The sequence below is a fragment of the Leptidea sinapis genome, chromosome 8 (genome assembly GCF_905404315.1).
Source record: "Leptidea sinapis chromosome 8, ilLepSina1.1, whole genome shotgun sequence".
Lineage (NCBI taxonomy): Eukaryota > Metazoa > Arthropoda > Insecta > Lepidoptera > Pieridae > Leptidea > Leptidea sinapis.
Window position 1 is genome coordinate 9639276 of NC_066272.1, and position 7175 is coordinate 9646450.

The following is a 7175-nucleotide window of genomic DNA, read 5'->3' on the forward strand; positions in this document are numbered from 1 at the left end:
ATAAATAAATTCGCATAATTTTCCTTAAAACTTTGTTTTTATCACAATTGTAATGGAGTGCTATCTATCTATCGTAATAAATAAAAATAATGACTCTTATTATATAGATATCGAGTGTCATGTCATTGGCCACATTAAACACAAGTTGATAAACTATATCTTCTATGAAATATAGTTCAGTATAACTGCGATCTAATCACTTAGATAACTGGACGTTTTCAGAAATTACAGTTATCAGACGTGTGTTTTATCTATAAAAAGATATAAGTATTAATATATAAATAAAACTCTTTGCCATAACAACGATTTTCTCAATAATCTTCTGAATATTTTTGTTATTGATGTAAGTAATTAGAATTAGTTATAATATCGACTTTAACTTAGTAATTAGTTAACTTGTATATTATCCAAATGTTTTAAGTTTTGTTAAGTGTTAATTCCGCCAATATTTGTCTTTAAACAATTCGACACGTGTTTCGCCTCTACACGAGAAAACTAAAAACATTTGGATAATTATGGATTTCCGCAAAGTAACGCCTATATTAACTTGAATATTTATTATTTGTATTGGTTGAGCCCATATGAGTGATTGCATTTCATACAATAGTTAAAAGGCATAAAAGGCATTTATTTTCTCAAAATTGATTCCTTTAGAATTCTTTTTGATGTCATTTCTTATACTACTAGATACTACTACCGCTTCGGAAACAAATGGCGCTCTGAGAGAGAAGAAGCGGCGCAAGAAACTTTCCTAGCATTCTTTTTTCTGCGCTCTTTTCAATAAAAATATACAATATTGTACAGTCGCCATAAAATAATCACAATCTAGTCCCAGGCTGTCCGATCATTTAGATATTCAGCAGTGGAGTAATAGGATTTACGACAGAGCCATTTCTTTATAAAACATTTAAATTTATTTATAGATAATGCCTGAACAGTGGCTGGGACTTTATTGTAGAAGTGTATACATTTACCCTTAAAGCTATTATGTATCTTATGAAGCCTACTAGAATTAGTTACAAGCAATCCCTTATTTCTAGTGTTATAATAATGAAAATCACTATTAAAAGCATTATACATCGCAGAGGGAAATTGCACTTTAGGTATAAACAAGTATTAAGATATTTATTGTGGTCAGTAATACATTTAAGGTGAAAATAGGCTTTCACCTTGAAGCTCTATGAGTCGTATCGGTTCTAGAATACTGCAGCCCGTATGGATCCCACAAAGTGGCTGTGCAAGCCAAAATGTTCCTCGCAAAACGTTCGGTTGTCCCGAAAAACTGACTTCGGCTGCTGATGGTATGTGATATATGCAGACAGACTTCATATACGCAACGCCAAAGAACTAAGTCGATTAAATACTACTTGATCGTCGATGATTCGATCCGCTCTTCGTTGTATGCCCACCAGAGGTGAGAACACTAAATCCGAATTCGCAACTTACATAGTTGCCAGTGGTGGCTTTAACTGAAGTGATGTCTAGCCTTACTGAGTACACTATAGATGCTATAACGGCCGGTGTAGGGATATACCTTGTGCATACGTTTGCGTAGCAATGAATACTGCTGATTTGCAGCATATCATTGATATGCAGAAGAAACAGATACCAACTTTTATGGTTTTTTGCGCTGATCAGCTATAAAGCTGGTTAACCATTTTTTCCAGTGTTTTTGTGACGTATAATGTGGTGCGACATATTTTTCTCTACGTTTTAGAATTTTCCGTGATTTTAATTGTTATTTACGGGAGTGTGATCATGAGTCATAAATAATTTCGGATTGGCAACGATGTCTGAGTTAACAGTTTCAGTTTCAGTAGTCTCTCGACCAGATCTCAATTATCAGTGCATTACGGGGCTTAAAGTGGGTCATCATATGTTGAACGCTGACATGAGGGCTGAAAACTGGGGCGGGGTGACTTTGCTTCGTTCTCTGTTCATCTTAAGAAACATAATACATCAATTAGATAGATTTTTAGCAATTAAGATGTATAAACAATAGTCAAATACACGCTTATACCACTCGACCGATGGGCTTTTCCGTACAACAGAGACAAGTATTTATATAGTATCTCATTGTTCCTTATGTTATTTCAGAACAATAGATGGGTATATGCACGAGTTTCGGATGTTGTGGTGATGATGACAACCCTACAATTGCTAATTTCGATAGAGGAGGAGGAGCTATGTTTGCCGACAATAACCCTGGAGCAGGAGGAGAAGTTATGTTTGCCAATAATAACCCCGGGACAGGAGATGTGTCGTTCGCCGATAATAATCCCGGGGGAGGAGGAGTAATATTCGCGGATGATAATCCCGGAGGAGTAAATTTTGCCGATAATGATACTAGCGGAGGAGGAGTAGTGACATTTGCAAATTAAATTTTTCTTCAATAAAAAAAAATATATTAATGAAAACATACTTCGAATTAGGAAGTCCTTACAATTGCCATGGTAACATAAAACTGCGATGCACAGCTTAAATTTAGATAATGTGCTCATTTAGTAAGCACATATATTTCTGAAAAACGAAAAAACACGATAGGATGTATCCTATTACCGATTAAAATGATGAAAAAGATGAATACGTGACAAAGCGATAAAATGTGAAAAGTCTGGCGCACTGAATTGCACCGTAGTAACTCGCATAAAATTTCATCTGGGTTGCAAATTCAAATACCGTTGATCGCAGAACTGAAGATTGGCTCTGATAACTATGATTTTCCAATATTGTGTTCAATATTTTATGAAAGGTTTAGTTTTTTAAGGTTCTGGACTGCAAATTTTTAATTATTCATAATGTTTATTATATTAATTGATAGTAATAAGATTATACTCTGATTAAAGTAATGATGAGCTCTATTTTTTTAATTCAAATGTTTTTTTTTAAATTACAATTACTTTGAGTGACAGTTTTGTGCTATTTATTGCTTATTTATTTTCCGAAACTCCGTTTACTGCTCCTGAGTGATGTACATCGTGCCAGGCTGACTGATGCGTCCAACCAAAACCCAAATATGGTTTTTGTTTTTTTTTATTAAGTTACTCGGGTAGACGGACGGAAAAAAGTGCTATTTTAATTGCAAGGGGTCCAACATGTACCTATGTACATATATGATTAGATCATAGTTTCTTATTTTGCTCACCGCCCACTTTGAGAATATGTTTTTTTATTTTTTCTTTACGTACGTGATTAGCGTGCATTTTTTTGCCTTTTTAGACTATATTTTTTAATCTACCCACGCGCCATCTGCGCCATCTCAATGCCCCCTAATTTTCTCTGGGTCTACTACTGCCCCCCCGAAAGTCTCAAACGCCCACAAGGGGGCGTTATCGCCCACGTTGAGAACCTATGAATTAAATGCTAATAGTTAGAGAAAACAGCAACCTGAAAATATAATGGATACATCTCTCAACAAGTTCAAAGTCTAACGAAAAACTTATAGAAAGTTCTCATGACAATATGTAAAAGAATATTTCATTGAGTTTCTTGCGCCCATTCTTCTCAGGTCTGAGGTAGTCTTTTTTGTATGGGTGGTAGTTTTTGACGTTCAATAAGTGATTTTGAATCCTATTTCGAATAAAAATATTTGAATTTGTTAAGAAAGTCCGGGTGCTCTAAATGGGTTGGGCCTCCAATTATTTTTGGTTATAAATTATATTTATATTTAAAAAAAGAGTTCTCCAGGCGTCTAACCGATTTGACAGGTCTGGTACGTACCTCTGTTAAAGGATAAGTTTTAAGAAGTAAGATAAACAAAGAGGTAACGTTGCCAACTTGATGGGCACCTTACCTGCCGACCGCATTCTTTTTACATATTTTACTATTTGTAGTTACTTAATTTTAGGAGATTGTTTAAACATTTATTTTATTATTTTTTATAAAAATAGTATTATTAACTGTTAAGTCATATGTAAATAATAGGAATTAAATTATATACGAAATTAAACAAAATATTCAAACTTTATGTGTAAGTAGAGGTATTTAGTGGGCACTCAATAATGTGTAGAATTCCGATTCTTGCTTGTTATTTGGTCAAGTCTTTATTACAGGTTAGCTTAAATGTCAGTACTTGTATCCGCGGTATCGTGGGGTTTTAGGCAGGCGATGGCTGCTCCATGCGAGTGCTCGTGAACGAGCTCTACTTGTGGTGGCTGGATGATTCTGTTTGTTACTCCGCTTCATGAAGTAAAAATTAAAGATTTGTATTTACAGGTATTTATTACTTATTCGGAAACCCAACAATCGCACACTAATACTTAAATTACAACAATACTCGAGCTTGCTTCGTACAAGGCTATTAAATAGTGTGATAGAATAGCTGGCTTCTTGAATTACTTTCTTGGTGCATCACAAACCCTAGTGTACTAGTAGAAATAGTAATATATTACTACGTAAGAAAGATGATTCAAGGATAATTCATGTGCGATGCGTTGATGATTTAGCCAAAATATCATGACTCCTACAAATTATTATCACATGTTTATTGGTAGACCTTTTATATCTCTTGTTTTCTGTCGTCACTGCAAACTATTACGTTTTGTTCTTTATATTACCTAAAATTATATACGTGCTATGGAAAGACTCAGGTGATGACGATACACGGTTACTTAAGCTTGAATATGATTTAATGTATTTGCTTATGTAAATCAGCTGAAAGAAAAATGTACAAATTTTATTTATTAGAATTCACTTTATGTCCCGGGATACTAATTTATGTACGCTTTTACAACTATACTTCCTTTTTTACGGTGTTTAATTTATGTTTTAATTTTATTATTATAAGGTTGTTATTGCCACAATATTTTAAAATCATCTACACATCATGTACTGTATTAGAAACACTTGATTCACATATTATAATAATTATTCACCACATGGAGGAACACGCACACTATCTACTGAAAAGAATTGTTAACGTATTATTATTAATTAAAAATATTTATGAAAATGATATACTTCTTAAAAAATGAACTCAAATAACCTTACTATATTTTACCAAAACTGTGGAGGGCTTAAAACCAAACTTTCTGAATTAAGACTCAATATGCTATCTTGCGACTATGACATAATTATACTGGTAGAAACCTGGTTAACTGGCTCAATTCGAGATGAGGAAATTCATAATGATAATAATTATGTACTATTTCGACGTGATAGAAATCTGGCACTGTCTGGTAAAAAAGGGGGAGGGGGCGTATTAGTAATGGTAAGGAAATATCTAAAGGCTATCCGAATACCTGATATTGAAGCTGAGAACTTAGAAGAGATATATATATACTTTCCTTTACTCTCCGGACTGTTATTAAATGTGTTATATGTTCCACCGGCCGCTAGCAACAATTTATATAACCAATATTTTAATAAACTTCACGATGTATATTCTAGTGCACGTTACCAAAATTTTCTTATAATTGGAGATTTTAACTTACCTCATCTGAACTGGTCTTCCATTTGTCAAGACACTTTATTGTTCTCCACCGGGTGCGAGCCATCTAAACTACTAATATACACTATGTCCTTTATGAATTTAAGACAAACCAATAATATTCAAAATGAAAATGGAAGACTCCTTGATTTAGTATTATCTACTTTAACAAACCGTATCGAGCGTTCGGATGATCCTTTGCTTAATACGGTACCTCATCACCCACCTTTGGACATATCGTGTAGTATAAATACTTTAAATAATAATATTATGCCCTGTATTGCTAACATTAAAAGGAATTATTATAAAGCAGACTATTATCTAATTAACAGCGCAATAGAAGAAGTGGACTGGTTTTCTCTCCTATCTTCTCTTTCAGCCGAAGAAGCCGTGAATGTCTTTTACACACAAATTCAAATAATCATCAACTCTCATGTTCCTTTTGCCAAAATTAGTTCATCTAAATTCCCCACCTGGTTCTCTAAACCTTTAATAAAATGTTTAAAACGCAAACTCAAAATATGGGCCCGTTGGAAATCTTACAAAAACCTGCGTGATTATCAGGAATTTTCACTATTACGTAAACGAGTTAAATTGCTTCTTACTACATGTCATAATAAGTACATTAACAACGTTGAAAACTCCTTGAAGAATAATATTAAATTTTTCTGGAAATATGCATCTTCTTTAAAAGAGTCTAACTCAGGTTATCCTCGCTTAATGTGGTATGACGGTGTCGAATCTGATGATCCTAAATTCATAGCTGATATGTTAAATATTTTCTAAATATTTTCACTCAGTCTTTGAACCCGGTTTCGATGGAGCATATAGTATTGACCAATTTGAAAATATAAGTTGCGACGCCGATCATACTCCGCTAATTGACAATGTACGTCTCCACAGACCCAATATTTTAGCAGCACTCCAAAATATCGACCCCAATAAAGGCGCCGGTCCTGATAACATTCATCCGGTTTTTCTAAAGCGTACTTGCAAAACGCTATCTATTCCTTTGGAGATTATTTTTAATAAATGTTTATCCTCTGGTTACTTTCCTAGTATCTGGAAGATAGCTTATATTACGCCTATATTTAAAGCAGGAGCAAAAAATCAAGTCGCAAATTATCGTCCGATCTCTATACTGTCATCTATTCCAAAAATTTTTGAGAAATTGGTACACCAAGTCGTATACACAAAGCTAAAACACACAATCATAGAACAGCAACACGGTTTCGTGGCTGGCAGATCTACTTTGTCAAATCTTCTTGTTTTTACTTATTATTTATTTAAAGGCCTTGACAATAAAAACCAAATTGAAACAGTCTACACAGATTTCCAAAAGGCATTTGACAAGGTGGACCACCTACTGTTACTAAAAAAATTATCATACAACGGTATAAAAGGTAACCTCTTGCGTTGGTTTGCTGCTTACCTAAGTGCCCGAGTACAATCGGTAGTTATTAATGGTATCATCTCCCCTACAGTTAACGTAACGTCAGGCGTACCTCAAGGCTCTATACTTGGTCCATTGCTTTTCACACTTTTTATTAATGACATCTCTGATTGCTTTAAGTCTTGTAAGTTTTTATTATATGCAGATGATTTAAAATTGTATTCCCATATTGTTGACTTCAATGATGTCCTGCTTATGCAGGAAGACTTGAATAGGTTAGATGTCTATTGCAAAAGTAACAAAACTATTTTTATGTTACACTAAATGTAAGCATATCTCTTTTACGAAAAACAA

General features: G+C 33.9%; 1 long non-coding RNA gene across 1 annotated transcript; it reads left to right on the plus strand.

Annotated features, from left to right (window-relative positions):
• Positions 1 to 199: 199 nt before the first annotated feature.
• LOC126965626 (uncharacterized) lies at positions 200 to 2859 on the plus strand. Its single transcript, XR_007729571.1, has 2 exons — positions 200 to 343; positions 2098 to 2859. It is a non-coding gene; the product is annotated as an uncharacterized LOC126965626 (long non-coding RNA).
• The last annotated feature ends 4316 nt before the right edge of the window (positions 2860 to 7175 follow it).